The sequence below is a fragment of the Mobula hypostoma genome, chromosome 5 (assembly GCF_963921235.1).
Source record: "Mobula hypostoma chromosome 5, sMobHyp1.1, whole genome shotgun sequence".
NCBI classification, from domain to species: Eukaryota; Metazoa; Chordata; class Chondrichthyes; order Myliobatiformes; family Myliobatidae; genus Mobula; species Mobula hypostoma.
Window position 1 is genome coordinate 133,909,131 of NC_086101.1, and position 18,797 is coordinate 133,927,927.

The following is an 18,797-nucleotide window of genomic DNA, read 5'->3' on the forward strand; positions in this document are numbered from 1 at the left end:
AAATAGGTGCCACTCTCTGTTTCCCTGGTGCTACGTAGGCCAGCCTGTCTGGAGTTCTCCTGAGTGTTTGAGCCATCCTTACCCCATCATCTACTTCTTCAGGTTCAGACACTCCTTGGGATACTTCTGGTCTACATGGCGAGGCCTCCCCCTGTCTATCACTTGTGCCCTCCTGCAACTTGGAACCCTCTGCCACTTGGTTGAGCCCTGCTTCATCCCTTTCATGGTCCCGCTGAAACCCAGTCTATCTACAGATAGTCCCCCCCGATTTCACCTGACTCAGCATGAGAAGGGTCGGGAATCTCTTTCTCAATCAGTGGGGAGTTAGCGAAAGGCAGTATATACCACACCCCCATTTCATCACCAGCCTAGTCCATATCCCGTTCAGGGGTTGGGTTCGATCTAATCTCTCTTGCTGTTGGTCCTTCAGTTGCAGAATTCTTAATCTCCTGATGGTCACCCATTTACTGTCCAAAGCCTGTTCCCTGGGTGTGACCACATCATCAAAAGTCTATTTTATATTATATCTTCAGCCTTCTGAATGATCCTAAGTACATCCAACTCCAACTCCAACTCTAACTTCTTGACCCGGTCAGTCAGGCATTGAAGCTGAGTGCACTTCCTGCAGGGGTAGTTAACAGGGAAATGGCAGGTATCCTGAATTCCCACATCCATCCTGACTACTCTGTACCAAAACAAAAAGGGCTTACCTCTTCTTAACTGTGCCTCTGCCTGTCCATGCCGAAGCCTGTTACGCCAAAGCCTTCACACTCTATCACTGGCAAACACAAGCAGTGGCTGCTCTGCTTCAGCCTACCCTCCTTTTATTTGCAGCTGACAGTGACACTTCCTATGCCCATGCTGTCCGAAAGGACCGGCCTTGCGTGAATCTGTCCCTAAACTCCGTAACCTTCTGGCATTGACGCACACTCCTGTTGCCTGATACACTGAGAAAAGACCGGCTTTACCCGAGTCCGCTCTTTTTATACTTGCACGCCTAGCTTCAGTAGGCCTCATTCACCTCCATCATGGGCACTGGCCTTCCCAGCATCCACGACATCTTTAAGAAATGATGCCTCAAAAAGGCAGGATCCATCACTAAGGGGCCCCATCGCTCAGGACATGCCCTCTTCTCATTGCTACCGTTAGGGAAGAGGAACCTAAAGGCACACACTCAAAAATTCAGGAACAGTTTTGTCTCCTCTGCAATCAGATTTCTGAATTGACATTGAATCCATGAACACTACCTCTCTACTATATATATATACACACCTCATACTGTAATTCAGTTTATATTTTGTGTGTTGCAATGTACTGTTACCACATGACATATGCCAGTGATATTAAACCTAATTCTGATTCTGATTCTAATAAATCAGAGTGGAAGTGGAATGAAAGATTAATGAGGCAAACAACAGGAAGCTCAGGATCACTCCCATGGTTGAATGCAGCTGTTCTGCAAAGCGATCACCCAGTCTGTGTTTGTTCTTTCTCAATGTAGAGGACAGCATATTGTGATCACCAGTTGCAGTTGGAAGAAATGCAAGTGAATCGCTGCTTCACCTGGATCCCTGGATGGTGGGAAGGGGAAAAGTGAAAGGACAAGTGCTGCATTGCCTGTAGCTGCAAAGGGAAATTACAGGCCATAGTCAGAAGGGGAATCACCAGTGGGTCAGAAGAGTGGACTTGGGAGTCACAAAGGAAAATGCAGAAAGGTAAGGAGTAGGAAAGGTATGAGTAGTACTGGAATCTCTTCGACAGTGGCATAAGTTGCAGAGAACAATCTGCTGAATGAGAGAGTTGGTCCGGTGGAAAATGGGAATCAAAATGAAGAACTGAGGAATTATTGAGTATTTGCAGGGGTCGGGTGGGATGAATTGTAGCCAAGATAGCTGGTGAATCAATTGACATGTAATGGATGTTAATAAGCAGCAGATCTCCTGAGCAGAGATGGAGAGATCCAGAAAGGAAGGTAAGTGTCTGTGACTGACTATGTGAAGGAGCGGACAGGGTGGAAAGGGACAGCAAAAGTAATGAAACTGTTGAGTTTCGCTTGAGTGCTGGAGGTAATATCAATGCAGTCGTCAATGTATCAGGAAACCAGTTGAGGATGTGGGCCAGGGTAGGAATGAAACAAAGAATGTTTAATAAATCCCACAGAGGGCACGTATAACTTGGGCCCATGCAAGTGCCCATGGCTACATCTTTGATCTGGAGGAAGTGAGTGAAGTTGAAAGAGAAGTTGTTCAGTGTGAGAATACCTAGCCAGGCAAGCAAATGAGTTGGTGGAGGGGAACTGGTTAAGGAAGAAGTAGAAGTGTCTCTGACCAATATGATGTCGACTAGTCATATAATTGTAACATCAGAAAACATTTACAAGGATGTTGCCAGGACTCAAAGGAACCGAGTTATAAAGAGAAATTGAGCAGGCTAGGATTTAGAGTGTAAGAGCATGAAAGATGACCTTATAGAGGTGTATAAATTCATGAGGTACATAGATAGGATGAATGCATACTGTCTTTTTCCCAGAGCTGGAAAATCAAAAGCAAGAGGGTATAGGTTTAACAAAAGGGAAAAGAATTAATAGGAACTTGAGGAACAAAGGGACAATTTCTTTTACACAGAGGGTGGCATTTATGTGGAATGATTTTCCAGAGAAAGTGGCTGAGGCAGATATATTAACGACATTTAGAAGGCATTTGGACAGCTACATGGATGGGATGGATTTATAGGGGTATGGGCCAAACACGGGCAAATGGGACGAGCTTAAACTAGCATCTTGGTTGGCATGGACCAGTTGGGCCAAAGAGCCTGTTTCTATGTTGTATGGCTTTATGATTCTATGACAAGCTACACCTAACAGCAATTGTGATCATGGCGAGATAATCTATTTCTTTTGGTGTTGTTGATTGAGAAGTGAGTATTGGCCTGGACACCAGGGAGATCTCTCCTGTTCTCTCTCAAAGTTGTGCTTTGGAGATCTTCCACTTGAAGAGCAGGCTGGACTTCAGTTTAATCACACATTGGAATTGGGATGCCTGCAATTATGCAGCACAGGCGCAGTTCCCTCTGTACTCTTAGCTCCTTCCTTCAGAGTTGCTTTAGTATCTCAATTCTGGTATTTCACACCCATTTCTAAACAATCTCAAGATCCTGGGGGAACTGAGATGCCTGCAGCCCAGGTGCTAAGTATCCCCAGGAAGCATATTGTTAGCATAGTCAGTCAGTCAAACTATGATGGATGGCCAAATATAGGAAAGTACTACACGTCAAAGTAGCTGCACAAACAACCTCGTTTTATTAAATGATTCTCTTTCACATAGGAAAAGAAATATTTATACTTGGGGGAGATTTTTCAATGCTTTTAGACACTATAAATAAATGTGCATGCTTATAAAAACATAAAGATTTGAGGACACACAGAAGACTCATTCACATAGTCTCCCTCGTTGCCCTTGGTGAGGTAGCAAGTCTTCATTTGCTGCTGAATCATAATTCTGTTCTATTTTATCTGTGAACTTTTATTTTAACCGTGTTCTTCACATTGGGTGGTCGGAGATCAAAGGCTTTCCAGCTGGGATTGGACACATCACACACCAGAAACAGCTGAAATTGTCTCATCATTGAATGCAAACCTAAAACATTCCTGCTAGGCCGTTTAGCTGTTTAATATGTTAAAAGCACTACATAATGGACAAGTAAAGTACATGCAATCCCTCGACTCCTCTTATATATTCTAGTCAGGTCGGACTCAGGATCCCTCCCTTAGTATTATGTCAGTAAATATGTATGTCCTTTAAGAAATGAGGGTACCATGTGCTAAGAATTTTGATACACAATTATACGGGCCACTGTTTTTTGTTGGGTGTTTACTGCCTTCAGTAAAGGAAATCAGTCAGATCAAGTGTGCAGGTAGATTGGTGATTCAATGTGTTGCAGCCAAAGGCAAATCTCTCCCACTTCATTCTTGAACTTAAAAAGAACGAATTTCAAATACAATGTAGAAATATTGAACTGAACAAAACATAAATTATCTTTGACAAGAACTAAAAACGAGAAAAATAACAACCAACACCATCTATTATGTTATGTCCTGGAATATTGCAAATTAACAATTTATATTACCTTGGCTTTTGCTTAGCTTGTGTTAAAAAAAAAGTTCATATTTTTGGCATCCTTTCTGACCTCAGGATACCCCCATCAAGCTTCAAGGCAAATGTGACACAGGAAATTGTGGCAGCCAGCCTCTGGGTGGTCAGATCCCACAAGGAGCGCAAGGCAAGATAATCTGCTCCAGCAAGGCCGTTGTCAGAATAAATGATGACTGCTAGCTCTGGGAATCAAACGCTACAAATTGATGGGCACTTAAGCTCTCACAAATCAGCTTGTGTGGAGATATTGAGGTTGAATTACAGCCCACACGTGAGCTGAATTGGAATTAGTGCATATCTATCCGTCTGTGCTGTGATTTTATATCTTTATCCCAGACACCACTGTTTCAATTGCTGCTGACTGCAGAAATTCTTTAGTGTGGTTGTGAAACTGAGTGGTAAAAAAGATGGATCTGCCCACAGTATATTTCTCAAGGTTATCTACAATAACAGGCAAAGGGATGTACATTTCCTTTGGGAATTATCTCATAGGTGCAAGGTGCTGAGGTATGATTTCCTATGCTTATCCTCTATATTACTTTTCTTAAGCGTCCTGGTGATGTCCTCACGAAGTACCAAGGAAGTGTTACATCTTCAGAGTGGTCATCTTCAGACTAAAGGTAGATCTTCTCTCTCATTGGACACACAAGTTCATACTAACTGCCACAAATAAGAAAGCCATTCAGCCAGCATTTTCTTGTGGTTAAGCAATTCCATCTGTCCACTCCCTCTGTCCTCATTTTCCTCTACCCTCTTATTGCTTACAAGTGAATCAACACCCATTTGTTTTATTTTTTTTTCAATCTACCTATGTCTACTTCATTATGGCCAGTTCAGCTATCACCATACCTTTGAGATGCGGGGAACCGCGAGCACCTAGAGGAAACCCATCCAGCCACAGGGATAACATGAAAACTCCACACAGGTAAGTAAGGGGAGGGAGGGGGCTGGGGTGGTAAGACAATCACCCACTTACTTCTTGATGGACCATGCATTTGCCAAGTATACCTGAAAATAATGCAAGAATCCTCCTCGAGGTTCAACCAAATGTAAAAGGTGGCATTGACTCAATGGGCCAAAAGGCCTCCTACAAAAATATGCAAATAAGTTTTTACAAATGATATAATAATCAATTACAACTGCTACACAGTTAATGTCTTTGTACCTTATTTTGAGGTGCTTCATAATATGATAGGATCTAAACTGCGAAATGGCATGGAGCTGGGATGTGATATTATTAAATGAAGCTCTGTCTGATGTGTAGCTTGGCACATTCAAAGTGTAATACTAATACTACCTGGTGCTTGTTTTGCAACCATCTCGCCTGTCCGTGATTAAATATTGGTGTTGGGATTTAGAGAAAACACACCTTTTCCTTTAGGACTGTGTACAGAGCTGTAACATTAGTTACATGGCAGGCAAGCTACAATTAAAAGATTTCTCAGTGAGACTGTGTGTTATAACTAGAGTTCAAAAGGCCACAAAACACTGTTTCTTCTGTTTCTTCACAGCCACACAGAGAAATGGAGATTTAAATATTGTTGTAACTGTAAATTAAAGGGCAAAGTTTAAAACAAAGAGTCAAACAGACATTTTGGTGGAAAGAGTTTCATAATACACTGGCTGATACTGACAGACAAACTAGCCATGGTCCCAGGCAACCAAATTCAGAGTCAACAGCTAGTGACAGGAAATTGAGAACAGGCAGATTTCATAGCCTGGAGGATAAATTATCAATGATCACCTGCTGGGTTGGGTAGGAAAGCTGTGGCCCATTCTGCCATTTACACTGGTCGTCTGTGAGCCCCTAGGACATGGACTCCAGATTTCAGCACCATTACTGGCACTTCCTCTCCACTTTGTCCAAGATTAAGTTTGAGTTTATTGTCATCATAGACCTCCATTCACAATGTATATATGCCAAGGAAGTTAGCTTCTTGCAGCAGGAGCACAGTACATTACAATCACAATGAACATAAGTGGTCATAAAACATAAATTATACATCAAACACGAGAAAATCTGCAGATACGGAAAATCCAAACAACACATGCAAAATGCTGGGGGAGCTCAACAGACCAGGCAGCGTCTATGGAAAAGAGTAAAATGTTGTGTTTCGGGCAAACAACAAAATAATGTCACTTTTTTCAGTCATGGACCAGAGATACCTTGGGATCAGTGGGAGTGTTATAAGTTTTCTGGGGGTGGGGGGGTTTTGAACATATTCTTGAGCTTTTTTTTTCTCTGAGCACCTGACAAATATTACTCACTAAAATAGAGAATAAGTTTTGGGTGTGTTGTAGAGAAGGCATATGACATACTTGCTTTCATCAGTCGAGACATAGAGTATAAATTGAAAAATTGGCCAATTAGTTTATTATTGTCACAGGTACAGTGAAAAGCTTCACACATAATAGTTGCTGGTGAACGCAGCAGGCCAGGCAGCATCTATAGGAAGAGGTACAGTGGACGCTTCGGGCCGAGACCCTTCGTCAGGACTAACTGAAAGAAGAGATAGTAAGAGATTTGAGAGGGGGAGGGGGAGATCCAAAATGATAGGAGAAGACGGGGGGGGGGCGGGGGATGGAGCCAAGAGCTGGACAGGTGATTGGCAAAAGGGATATGAGAGGATCATGGGACAGGAGGTCCGGGGAGAAGGAAAAGGGGGAAGGGGGAAAAAAACCCAGAGGATGGGCAAGGGGTATAGTCAGAAGGACAGAGGGAGAAAAAAAGAAAGAGAGAAAAAGAACGTGTGTATATAAATAAAAAACAGATGGGGTACGAGGGGGAGGTGGGGCATTAGCGAAAGTTTGAGAAGTCGATGTTCATGCCATCAGGTTGGAGGCTACCCAGACGGAATATAAGGTGTTGTTCCTCCAGCCTGAGTGTGGCTTCATCTTTACAGTAAAGGAGGCCATGGATGGACATATCAGAATGGGAATGGGACGTGGAATTAAAATGTTTGGCCACTGGGAGTTTCAGCGAAACGATCTCCCAGTCTGCATCAGGTCTCGCCAATGTATAGAAGGCCACATCGAGAGCACTTTCTTCCAACCTGAGTGTGGCTTCATCTTTACATTTACAACACCTTATATTCCGTCTGGGCAGCCTCCAATCTGACAGCATGAACATTGACTTCTCAAACTTCCGCTAATGCCCCACCTCCCCCTCGTACCCCATCCGTTATTTATTTATATACACACATTCTTTTTCTCCCTCTGTCCCTCTCACTATACCCCTTGCCCATCCTCTGGGCTTTTCTCCCCCCCCTCCCCCTCTCCTTACTCCCTCAGCCTCCTGTCCCATGATCCTCTCATATCCCTTTTGTCAATCAACTGTCCAGCTCTTGGCTCCATCCCTCCCCCTCCTGTCTTCTCCTATCATTTTGGATCTCCCCCTCCCCCTCCCACTTTCAAATCTCTTACTAGCTCTTCTTTCAGTTAGTCCTGACGAAGGGTCTCAGCCCGAAATGTCAACTGTACCTCTTCCTGGAGATGCTGCCAGGCCTGCTGCGTTCACCAGCAACTTTTATGTGTGTTGCTTGAAATCCCAGCATCTGCAAATTTCCTCGTGTTTGCGACAGCGAAAAGCTTCTCTTTCATACTGTCCATACAGATCAAATCATTACAACAGTGCATTCAGGCAGTTCAAGGGCAAAAAACTGTACAGGGTAGGGCCATTTCCATTCCATCTGGATATGTTACAGTTGTAAAAAACTGTGGTTAGCAATGCTTGGAATATTTCATGGGAGCTGATGGCTGCCTGGAACAGGCTGCTAGTGGTATCAATAGAAGTAGAAGCAACCATGAAATTTAAGATGCAGTTAGCAGGCGCGTAAGTATAAAGAAATGGAGGAATATACGTGGTGTGCAGGCAGATAGGATTTGTTTAATTTTTCATTGGGTTTGCACAGATATAATGGGCCGATGCACCTATCCTTATGTTCTGTGTTGAAATGACCAGCATTTATCACCCATCCCTAATTACTCTTGAGAAGGAGAAAGGTAGCTGACACCTCGAGTCTCTGTAGTTCTGCTGGCGAAGGTACATTGTCATTAAACATCTGTGTGCTACCCACAAAACATCTGTTCAGTTTAGTTTAATATTTGCATTCTTTTATTGCTGACTGACCTCCAACTAAATGAGTGCAGAGTAAACCCATGGTGGTGTTTCATCCCAGTCAGCACATGGGCTAAAATTCTTCACTTGTACTGCATGCAATCCGGCACAAGTGTATATGAAATTCAGTCTTTCCAGAATCACTACTCCATTAGCCTTCCCTCCATCGCATCTGATTTCTCCTTATACCAGCCAGCCTCCTGCCAACAATCATTTCCACTGGCAATGTACTCAAGCTATTAATTACAGATAAAAATTGGAGATCAATACTTCCAGTTTCTCGAGTGAAGTGGTTCCAAGTGCCTTTATGTATCAGAAACGCTTTCCAGTGTTTCAATGACAAACCACCTCCCTGACGTCTCCAGGGTCTCACTGATACTGAAACCCCTGCCCCTGTTGCACATAGCAAGGACTAACCCTGCTATTCCCTGGAGTTAAGAACTCATAAAGCATCACTGACTAGCAAACCCTACAACACCTGCCCCCTCCTTTTGTTTGGCTTTACTGAGGCAGAGGACATATGTCAGTCCAACTGTCCTGGCACATTGCTATAGTGGATCGCAGGTGGTCTGGGGTTGGGAAATAAAGGATGGGAGCTACCAGTTGATTAAAGCACTGAGAGATTCTACAGAGCTCCATGAAGAGAACTACAGCTAACCATTGCAGAATTTGTTTTATAATATTTATGCAAATTTCACCCATTTATGATAGGTTTGTTTCAGTATTCTAGAAAATTCCACATTCAAACTCTTCTTGAGTTTCCTAAACTGCAGTAACATTATCATGTATTTACCTGTAATATCTCATGAGAATGGCAAAGGTCAGGTTGCTATAGAATCACAAGTCTTTATTTTATATTACTTAGTGTAGAAAAAAAGGAAATATTGGCACTATTCCTTTTGCATAAAATAGAAAGGAAGCTGTATGGAAATAGAAATTTCCTAAGATGCCTTATAGACAACCGAATACTTTTGTTACTTTTGTGATGTGGGAAACATTGCACTAATTTTCACAGAGCAAGCTCCCACTAAATGATTCCAGGATTGAACGGCTTGTCATATGAAGAGCATTTAATGGCTCTGGGCCTGTATTCACTAGAATTCAGAAGAATGAGGGTGATCTCATTGAAACCTATCGAATGGTGAAAGACCTTGATAGAGCAGATGTGGGGAGGATGTTTCCTACGGTGGGAGAGTCTAAGACCAAAGGACACAGCTTCAGAATAGAGGGGCGTCCCTTTAGAACAGAGATGAGGACGAATTTCTTTAGCCAGAGAGTGGTGAATCTATGGAATTCTTTACCACAGGCAGCTGTGGAGGTCAAGTCTTTACATATATTTAAGGCAGAGGTTGATAGATTCTTGACTGGTCAGAAAATGTAGGGATATGGGAAGAAGGCAGGAGACTGGAATTGGAAAATTGAATCAGCCATGATAAAATAATGGTGCAGGCTTGGTGGGCCAAATGGCCTAATTCTGCTATATTTGATGGTCTTATGGTCTTATTTCCACATAAACCGCCTCTTTTGTTGTTGCTTGAGGTATAATTACTGGCTGAGACATCTACAATGTCTACTCCTCTTCAAAATTGCCAGGCAATCTTTTATAACTTTTTAGTTAAAAGATAGGGCTTTAGTTAAATGTCTTTTTTAAATTTAGCAGCACTTATAGTTCAGCATTCCTTCAGTATAATTCAAGACAATTTGAGTCTTGTTCTCAAATTTCTGGAATAGACTGAAGTGTTCTACCTTCTGATGTTGAAGCTTTACAAAGCCACAGCTCATTTTAACCCAGGATTCTGTTCTCTCACCACCCAAGTGTAGGTAAATGGTCCAAAGTTGTCACTTGAGGGAGAATTGGAAACTGTTGTGACACACTTTTTCAAGATTCCTCTCTCCTCTCTAAAATGTGCTTTATGCATCATGTTGGCAGAATAAGGCAAATGCAATAAAATAAGCGTGTAATTATGCAACGCAAAACTTAGTGTGTGAAGCTTAAAATATTTGTTTATAATCCTTTTACATCGACTGGAGATGTTAGCAAATCTCAGTGCCATGGTCATACACTAGTTTCTCTCTCAAGTTAAAATAAGAATCTTCTGAAAAACTAGACACCCAGGCCATTGATTGAGTTCAATAATTCAAGGCTGACCTAACTTCAAACCTTAATCCTTAGTGCACCAACAAACTTCTATCAGTCCGAGTTTTGACATTTTCAGTTGGCTCTAACACCAATGGCTATCCCGGTGCAGAGGCGAGGTTACAGATCTTTGTTACCTCTATCCACTGCGTGATGTTTTTGTTGTTTAACAAACGTGTGGTTTCCATGTTGCAGCTTCATTAGGCTGCCACCTCATCACTGCCTTTTTTTGCTCCCTTTAAGCTATTTTGCACTTCCAAATAAATTAGGGTTGACCTTATGGTTTAATGGTAGCAGTAAAGTGATAGATGTGTCCAAAGGTTCTAAGGTGAATCATTATAGTGGTGTACATCTCCACTGCCATTGGATAGCCAATTATAAGCTGCAGACCTGTACTGACTTCATGTGGTCTGGAGTCAATGTTGATATCTTCAAGGGCAACTCCCTCCTCCTTCCACTCTGTATAACACTGTGGCACTGTCCCTGGTTGGTCTGTCCTGCTGGGGACGAGACAGACATTGTGATGGTGGAGTCTGCCCGAATTATTTATGAGGTCTGGTTCTATGAGGATGACCATGTCTGAGTGTTACTTGACTGACCTGTGGGACAGCTTACCCAGTTTGGACAACAGTCACCAGATGTTCACAAGGAGCCTTTGCACTGGGAGTAACTTGGTCACGTCTGAATTCAGTGTCTATACTGATGGTAGTGGTCTGCTAAGGTTTATTCCTTTATTGAAACAGTACAGGTACAACTATGTGAGTTGTTAGATCACCTCAGAGGGCATGTAAGAATCAGTCTCTGGAGTGGTATTTCAGCCAGAGCTAATAAAGATGGGAGATTGGAGATTAGTGAATCAGAGGGTTTTTATGAAAAATTAATTGCTTTCATGGTCACCACTACTAAAACTAATAGGTGATTTATTTCCTCCAAGTTCCAGATATTTGTCAGAATCTAAATTCCACAGCTGCATCTGGGTATTTTACCTTGGGTCACTAGTTTTAGTCCAGAACACTGGTGACTTAATGCTTGCACCAACACCATTCTCATAAATCTGAGCCATCAATGACTCAATCCACAGGAGTTTCAAGAAAATATCAAGACAAAAAGGAGACACAATAGGATGCAGCTGCCAGAATCCGGAGTAATACACAAAGGAACCTGGAATCCAGATGAAATGACTTGATCCAAAACATCAACTTTCCATTTCCCTCCATAGATACTGCCTGACCCCCTGAGTTCATCCAGTAGGTAGAGTATTGATCTTCAAAACAAAGGTCCTCCGCTCAATACAACACAATCCTCCAACAATAAAGGACCTCAACAAGACCCTGGAAACTTAAACCACTGTGAATATCAGAGATCAGTGGTTAATTGAGAACTTGACTATTCAAAGATCAAGACTTCAGAGCACGCACAAAGCATAAGGCCCATCAAGGCCACAGTGACCACTGCTGTCCTTTATGTGTTTAAAACTTGGACTACCTACAGTAGGTACCTCTTGAGAGATGCAATCAATGCTCTCTCTATAAATTTCCCCAAATAGATTGAAAGGTGAATTGTACTAATCAGTGATTTTCCCAACATCCCCAGAAGTGAAGCTATAATTACACTCAGTCAGCCTAATGCAAAGAACAGAACAACACAAGGTCTGCACCAACCATAAAGCCAAACTAAACTTATTCCTTCTGCATGCACGTAATCCGTATTCTTCCATACCCTGCATATTCATGTACCTATCTAAAAGCCACTTGAACAACATTATTGTATCTGATTCCACTACCACCCCTGGTAGTGCATTCCGGGTACCTACCACTGTCAGTTTTTTATTTTAAAAAAATGTCCTTCACATCCCCTTTAAACCGCCCACTTCTCATCATAAAGTTATGTCCTTTACTATTTGACATTTCATCCTGAGAAAAGACTCGGACCCTATCTATGCTTTTCATAGTTTTATAAACTTCACTCATGTTTAATTCGATTCCCTCAGGTTCCACGTTATTTACCTGGTATATGAGCAACGGTCCAAATAAATAAGTAAGTGCTTAATTCCCATTCAATTCCTTGAGCAAGCAGCTTCACAAGCTATGTACAAAACAGTAATTACTATTACAGAAGACTGTGCCATTAAACTAAATAATTAGAAGTATCACAAGTTTGCAGTGATGTGAGATATATTGATTTGTGTTGATTACCGTTGAGTAAGAACTGATTGTAAACAAGCTCTAGTATCAATATCAGCTATGGTTCAGTTACAAGTTCTCATTCTTTTGAATGAGTCCTCATTCTCCATTTAATTCAGGCTTATGGGTCTTGGGGTTTCAATTCCACTTCCAGAGAAATGAGGTGAAAGGAGCTGAGATTGCAGGGTGAAATCATGTGGTGAGGGCCAGTATTTAGGTAAGATGCTGTCTACCCATCAAATGGGATCTCAACTAGTACTAGAATGGTCGTTTCAGACATGATCACATTGCCGTGTGTGTGGCAAAATGCTGGAAGCCTTCATTTCCATGTCTCATGTAGGTAATGGCATTTCCACAGTGAACTATTCCCTCAATTATTCAGGACTAATAATGCAGTTTAATAATCTGAGTAATATTCAGCGATAAGGCAACCAAATACAGGAAACTCAGAACTGCTTCATGCATGGTTCCCTCTACCATGTATGAATGCAGGTGGTGGTAACCCACAAGGCTATCTGCAGATGGGTAAGTGAACATAGAAATAAAATCACTAAAAATGGAAGCTGGACTAGCATTCAAATTCAACCTGACCTCCCTCATAAACTAAAATGCTCCATGCCTTCAGAACTTTTATGCCTGCAATTCTCGCAAATCTAAAGAAATTCATATTCAAATTATTGATTTTGGCTGATTCCTCAATCTATAATATTATTTTTATAAGATAATTGAAAAATAACATAATTTCTAAATAGTACTGTTATTGTACCTCAGTTACAGTATAACATAAGAAATGTGAACATGGAACTATAAGCTTAGGTTCATATTCATTAAAGATCAAGGAAAGGAAAATAAATACACTTTACTCTCAGTGGGATTTCGGTTGCTGCACTAATGATAACAAATATTTTATATCTAGCTTATATTTGGTTGTTTTAAGAGCTATGCACATAGCACTAGTTTCATCAGTGAATCTATTCCTACTACCTAAATATTGATGTGTACACCAGTATGTGCCAAGTTGGCATAAGTAATTTCCTGTGAAAATATCTCACTGCTGTCAGGTTGTAAAAAAGTCATTCACAGCTTAATTTGGCAGTAAAGATAATCATTATGTATCATTTTATTATGGATGGAGTTTAAAGAATTGAGAGCTGGCTCTGGATGCCAAATGCTGTCAAAATTTTTGCGTGTGCTATCTTGGACAGGTCATGCAATAGTTTAGCTACCCCTGGAAGGCTACACAACTTGCGATTCTTGCAGGATGTGCATATGTTTGGTAGAACATGCCTTCTTTTATGTCTCAGTAAGAAGTTGAACTAAATCAAGAGATTTAATTTTATTGCTCTATGGATAAGCAGATCACCAAATCAAATTACTTTTAATTTTAGCAGATCCTTTAAAACAACTTCATATTTTGCACGGGACTTTGTTTCTCATTGAAAACTGTTCCAAAGGTGGCTCCTTTCACTGGCCAATAACACCCATAATTGATGTTCTCATTTTCACTTGAATATTCATTGAAATTCACTTGAATTGTCAATATTCTGCACTTTGTGTACGATCAATGTGGTTGGAATGCATGACTTATGTTCCAAATGCTCCTAAAATTAATTCTGCACACCCCAACTTTGGAACATGCATCGGTTTTGCTACAGTCCACTGGACTTGTGTCAGTGGAAAGGCAGATCCAGAACTGTGGCAGTCCTTGTTCTGTTCTATGTGCTGCTCAAGTCAACGCCCTTAGAAAGGAAATTAAATATTTTCTTCACTAATTTTCAGATCTCTTTCAGAAAGTCCCACAACATTTTACATTTTACAACCAAAGAAGCCCTCTTCTTCCAAGGGTGGCTTTGAGGCAGCCACTTTGCAGCAACAAACTCCCTTTTACAGTTTTAGGTTAAGTACTAACTAGTTTACCTGTTTTAGAAATGATTTTAGGGATTAATGTGGGTTTGGATACTTGAGGTTATTTCCCTCCTATGCTTCGAAATAGTGCGATCATTTTCAACCACAAGAGAACAGACAAGTCTTTGGGTTCAATGCTTCATCCAAAATAGCACATCCAACAATGTGGCATTCCCTCAATTATTCCTTCTTATTCTTTCTTAAGCAGCCCTGTGGGTTCTGTCATAACTCAAGTCTGGTTTTGTGGGTTCTATGATAACTTCACTCTGGCCTTGTGGGTTCTGTGATAGCTATGAGGACAATGCAGAAAAAAACAACTCTTTTATGGATGGGATAGGAGGAGCCTGATGGAATTGGCAGGTGGGTATTTGAGAGGTGATGTGGTCCTTCCAGTGGCCTTTGTGAACTCGTGATACAGGATCTTGAGGTTCTCAATGCATTCCCAATTACCACATTTCCATTTTGAACTGTTACTGGCCACAGACTCCTAGGAGTCAAGTAGTTATTGACCTTCTTCAAAAACACTTTGAACACATCCTTGAATCTTTTCTTCAGTACACCTGGTCAATTCCTCCCATGAGGGCCCAGGATAGAAACATAGAAACATCAAAAACCTACAGCACAATACAGGTCCTTCAGCCCACAATGTTGGGCTGAACATGTACTTACTTAGAAGTTATCTAAGGTTACACATAGCCCTCTATGTCTCTAAGCTCCATGTACATATCCAGAAGTCTCTTAAAAGCCGCTATCGGATCCGCCTCCACCACCGTTGCTGGCAGCCCATTCCACGCACTCACCACTCTCTGTGTGAAAAACTTACCCCTGACATCTTCTTCCAAGCACCTTAAAACTGTGCCCTCTCGTGTTAGTCATTTCAGCCCTGGGAAAAAGCCTCTGACTATCCACATGATCAAGGTCTCTCCTCTTGTAGGCAGTAAAGTATCTGTTCTTGGAACCTAGTGTCAAGTATGTAATCAATATGGCTTGCTCTGTGTAGATAAGAGCAAGTGAACACAGAAACCAAGTTAACAGAGTCTTAGAGTTGCAACACGGAAACAGGATCTTTGGCCCACTGAGTCTGCACTGACCATTCAAGACCCATTAGCTGTTTCAGGTCCAGGCCTTTCTCAGATCTGAAAAGTTAACTTTGTTTCTCATTCCACAGCCACAGTCCAATCTTCTGAATATGCTGAGCATTTTCCATTTTTTATTTCAAATTTTCAGTATCTGCTCTTTTGTTATTTTCATAATTAGTGTGTAATGAGGGTTCCAATGCTTTCAATGTTGACCTGGGAGAAGATACTGATAACACGAGAAAGTCTGCCGATGCTGGAAACAAAAAGCAACACACACAGAGTGCTAGAGGAACTCGATGGTTCAGGCAGCATCTGTGGAAAGGAGCAAACAGTCACCATTTCGAGCTGAGACCTTCCTTCAGAACCGAAATGAAAATGGGGAAGATGCCAGAATGAAAATGTGCAAGGAAGAGAAAGAGGATAGCTTGAAGGTGATAGGTGAATGCAGGTGGGCGGGAAAGGTCAAAGGCTGGAAAGGAGTGTGCCATTGGAGAAAGAAGAGGAGGAGGGGACCCGGGAGGAAGTAATAGGCAGGTGAGAAGAAGTGAAAGGTCGGAGTAGGGAATAGAGGCGAGGGGGTTGAATCTTGTTCACCCGAAGGAGAAATCAATATTCATGACATCAGCTTGAAGGGTACTCAGACAGAATATAAGATGTTGCTCCTCCACTCTGATGGTCTCATCATGGTACAATAGAAGATGAAAGATATTGATGTTGGCTTGTTTTCCTTTCTTGTGAATTTGAAAGATTTAGCAGAAACATTGGTAGTATTTTTCCAGTGCCTTTATATGCCTGCTGTAGATAGACCAGTCTCATATGGGAAGGCAGGGATTACTTGGTAGATCTTGAGGGTTGTGCATGGTCTGAAATCTTAATCTTCAAATACGCTTTTCCTCAACTGATCAAATACTGGTGGAGGTAGTAGTGAATTTCATCATAGGAACCTGCATTCAAAATGGCTCAAACAAGGCTGTCAAGACTGGGAAGTGGTTGATATTTTCCTGGATCTAGTCATGAAACTTTTTTTTGTCTGAGGGCAGTATGCTTCAGGAAGATTGGATTGGCCTTGCAGATATTGTGAGGAAGGCCCATCTTACATGGATCAACCGAGTAAGGCACAGCTGGTAGTTGCAGGGAACCTGGCAAGCAGACTGTCCCCAATGCATCACTGACTCCTACTAGCAAAGCTCACGAGTGATGCTTTGTTATCTCATTGAAATACTGTACTCCGTTCAATGACCTCCTAAGATTTCACTGTTTTCACAAGGTTCATCAAATCTCAAGAGATCCTCTTCCTTAAGACCAGGGGAATCAAATCTTTACAAGTTCCAGCTTGCCCAGTGCAGCTAATTCAAGCACAGATGGATATACATAGAGTACTTGGTATAGAATGCCAATGATAAATGCAGCAATACAATTTACTGAACACATTACTTTCAACAGGATACTGTCACAACCATGTTCACAGCTGCAGCGTCTGGGCACTCTCGCAAGCAGGCAGCTGAAAAGAGACAGCAATCCCACACGTGACAATGCACATTCCAGCCAATCAGGGTTTCTTTGTAAATGTATTTAACACCCTTCCTTTTGTTTCAGTCCTGACCGAAGCACAGCGACAACAATGCTCCCTGCTTACCTTGGCCCACGTCCGAGGAAAGAAGATGTTGTTAAAGGAGTGGTATTAATTTAGTCTGAGGTTACTGCTTTCAAGATGCAGTGAAGGCATGAGATTTTAGGTGTTTGAGAGCTTTTAGTTAGCAGCCCTGTTGGCTAAACGGTTACTATTTTCTTTGTTACTGTACAGTTCTAATTAAAACAGAGTGAGTTGTTAGTTTGGCTCCGTATCTCCCCATCTGCACTTGGGCCACTGCTGAGGTCCTGTATACTGCACAGTAAGCCATGGAGACCCTGCACCCAAGAGACCTGCAGATGCTGGAAATCCAGAGCAACACACACAAAATGCTGGAGGAACTCAGCAGGTCAGACAGCATCTATGGAAATGAATAAACAGTCGACGATTTGGGTCAAGACTCTTCATCAGGACTGGAAAGGAAGGGAGAAGATGACAGAATAAAAAGGTGGGGAGGGGGAAGGGGAAGGAGTACAAACTGGAAGTTGATGGGTGAAACCAGGTGGGTGAGGAGGGAGATGAAGTAAGATACTGGGAGGTAATAGGTAGAAAAGGTAAATAGGTGGAGAAGAAAGAATCTGATAGGAGAGGACCATGGGAGAAAGAGAAGGTGGAGGGGTGCCAGGGGGGTGGGTGATAGGCAGATGAGGAAAAGATGTAAGAGGGGTTCCAGAGGGGGAAATGAAGGAAGGGGGAGAGGGAAAAATTACCAGAAGTTGGAGAAATCTATATTCATGCCATCAGAAGATCTTCCACCAACTTTGACTATCTACTCATGCAGCATAGGGCATAGGGCAGAGAACACCATACCATAAGATATAGGAACAGAATTAGCCCATTTGGTCCATCAAGTCCGCACCATTATTTCATCATGGCTGATCTATTTCCCTCTCAGCCCCAATCTCCTGCCTTCTCCCCATAACTCGTCACATCCTATATATAGGCATCCGTTAGTCTTGTGGGACCATGGATTTGCACCTTGGAAGGTTTCCAGGGCGCAGGCCAGGTCAAGGTTGTATGGAAGACCGGCAGTTGCCCATGCTGCAAGTCTCCCCTCTCCACGCCACCGATGTTGTCCAAGGGAAGGACACTAGGGCCAATACAGCTTGGCACCGGTGTCATCGCAGAGCAATGTGCGGTTAAGTGCCTTGCTCAAGGACACAACACGCTGCCTCAGCTGAGGCTCGAACTAGCGACCTCCAGATCACTAGACCGACACCTTAACCACTTGGCCACGTGCCAACACGGCACATCCTAACTTATCAAGAATCTATCAGACTCTGCTTTAAATATACCCAATGATGACCCCCATAGCTGCCTGTGGCAACAAATTCCACAGATCCACCACTCTCTAGCAAAAGAAATTCCTCATCTCCATTCAGAATGGACATCCCTCTAATCTGAAGTGGTGTTCTCTGGTTTAGACTCTCTCAGCATTGGAAACATTCTCTCCACATCTACTCTATCAAAGCCTTCTGACACTTGCTAGGTGTCAATGAGATTTCCCCACCCCCCACCCATTTTTCTGAATTCCATTGAGCACAGGCCCAGAGCCATCAAACACTCTTCATATGATAAGCGTTTCAATCACCGAA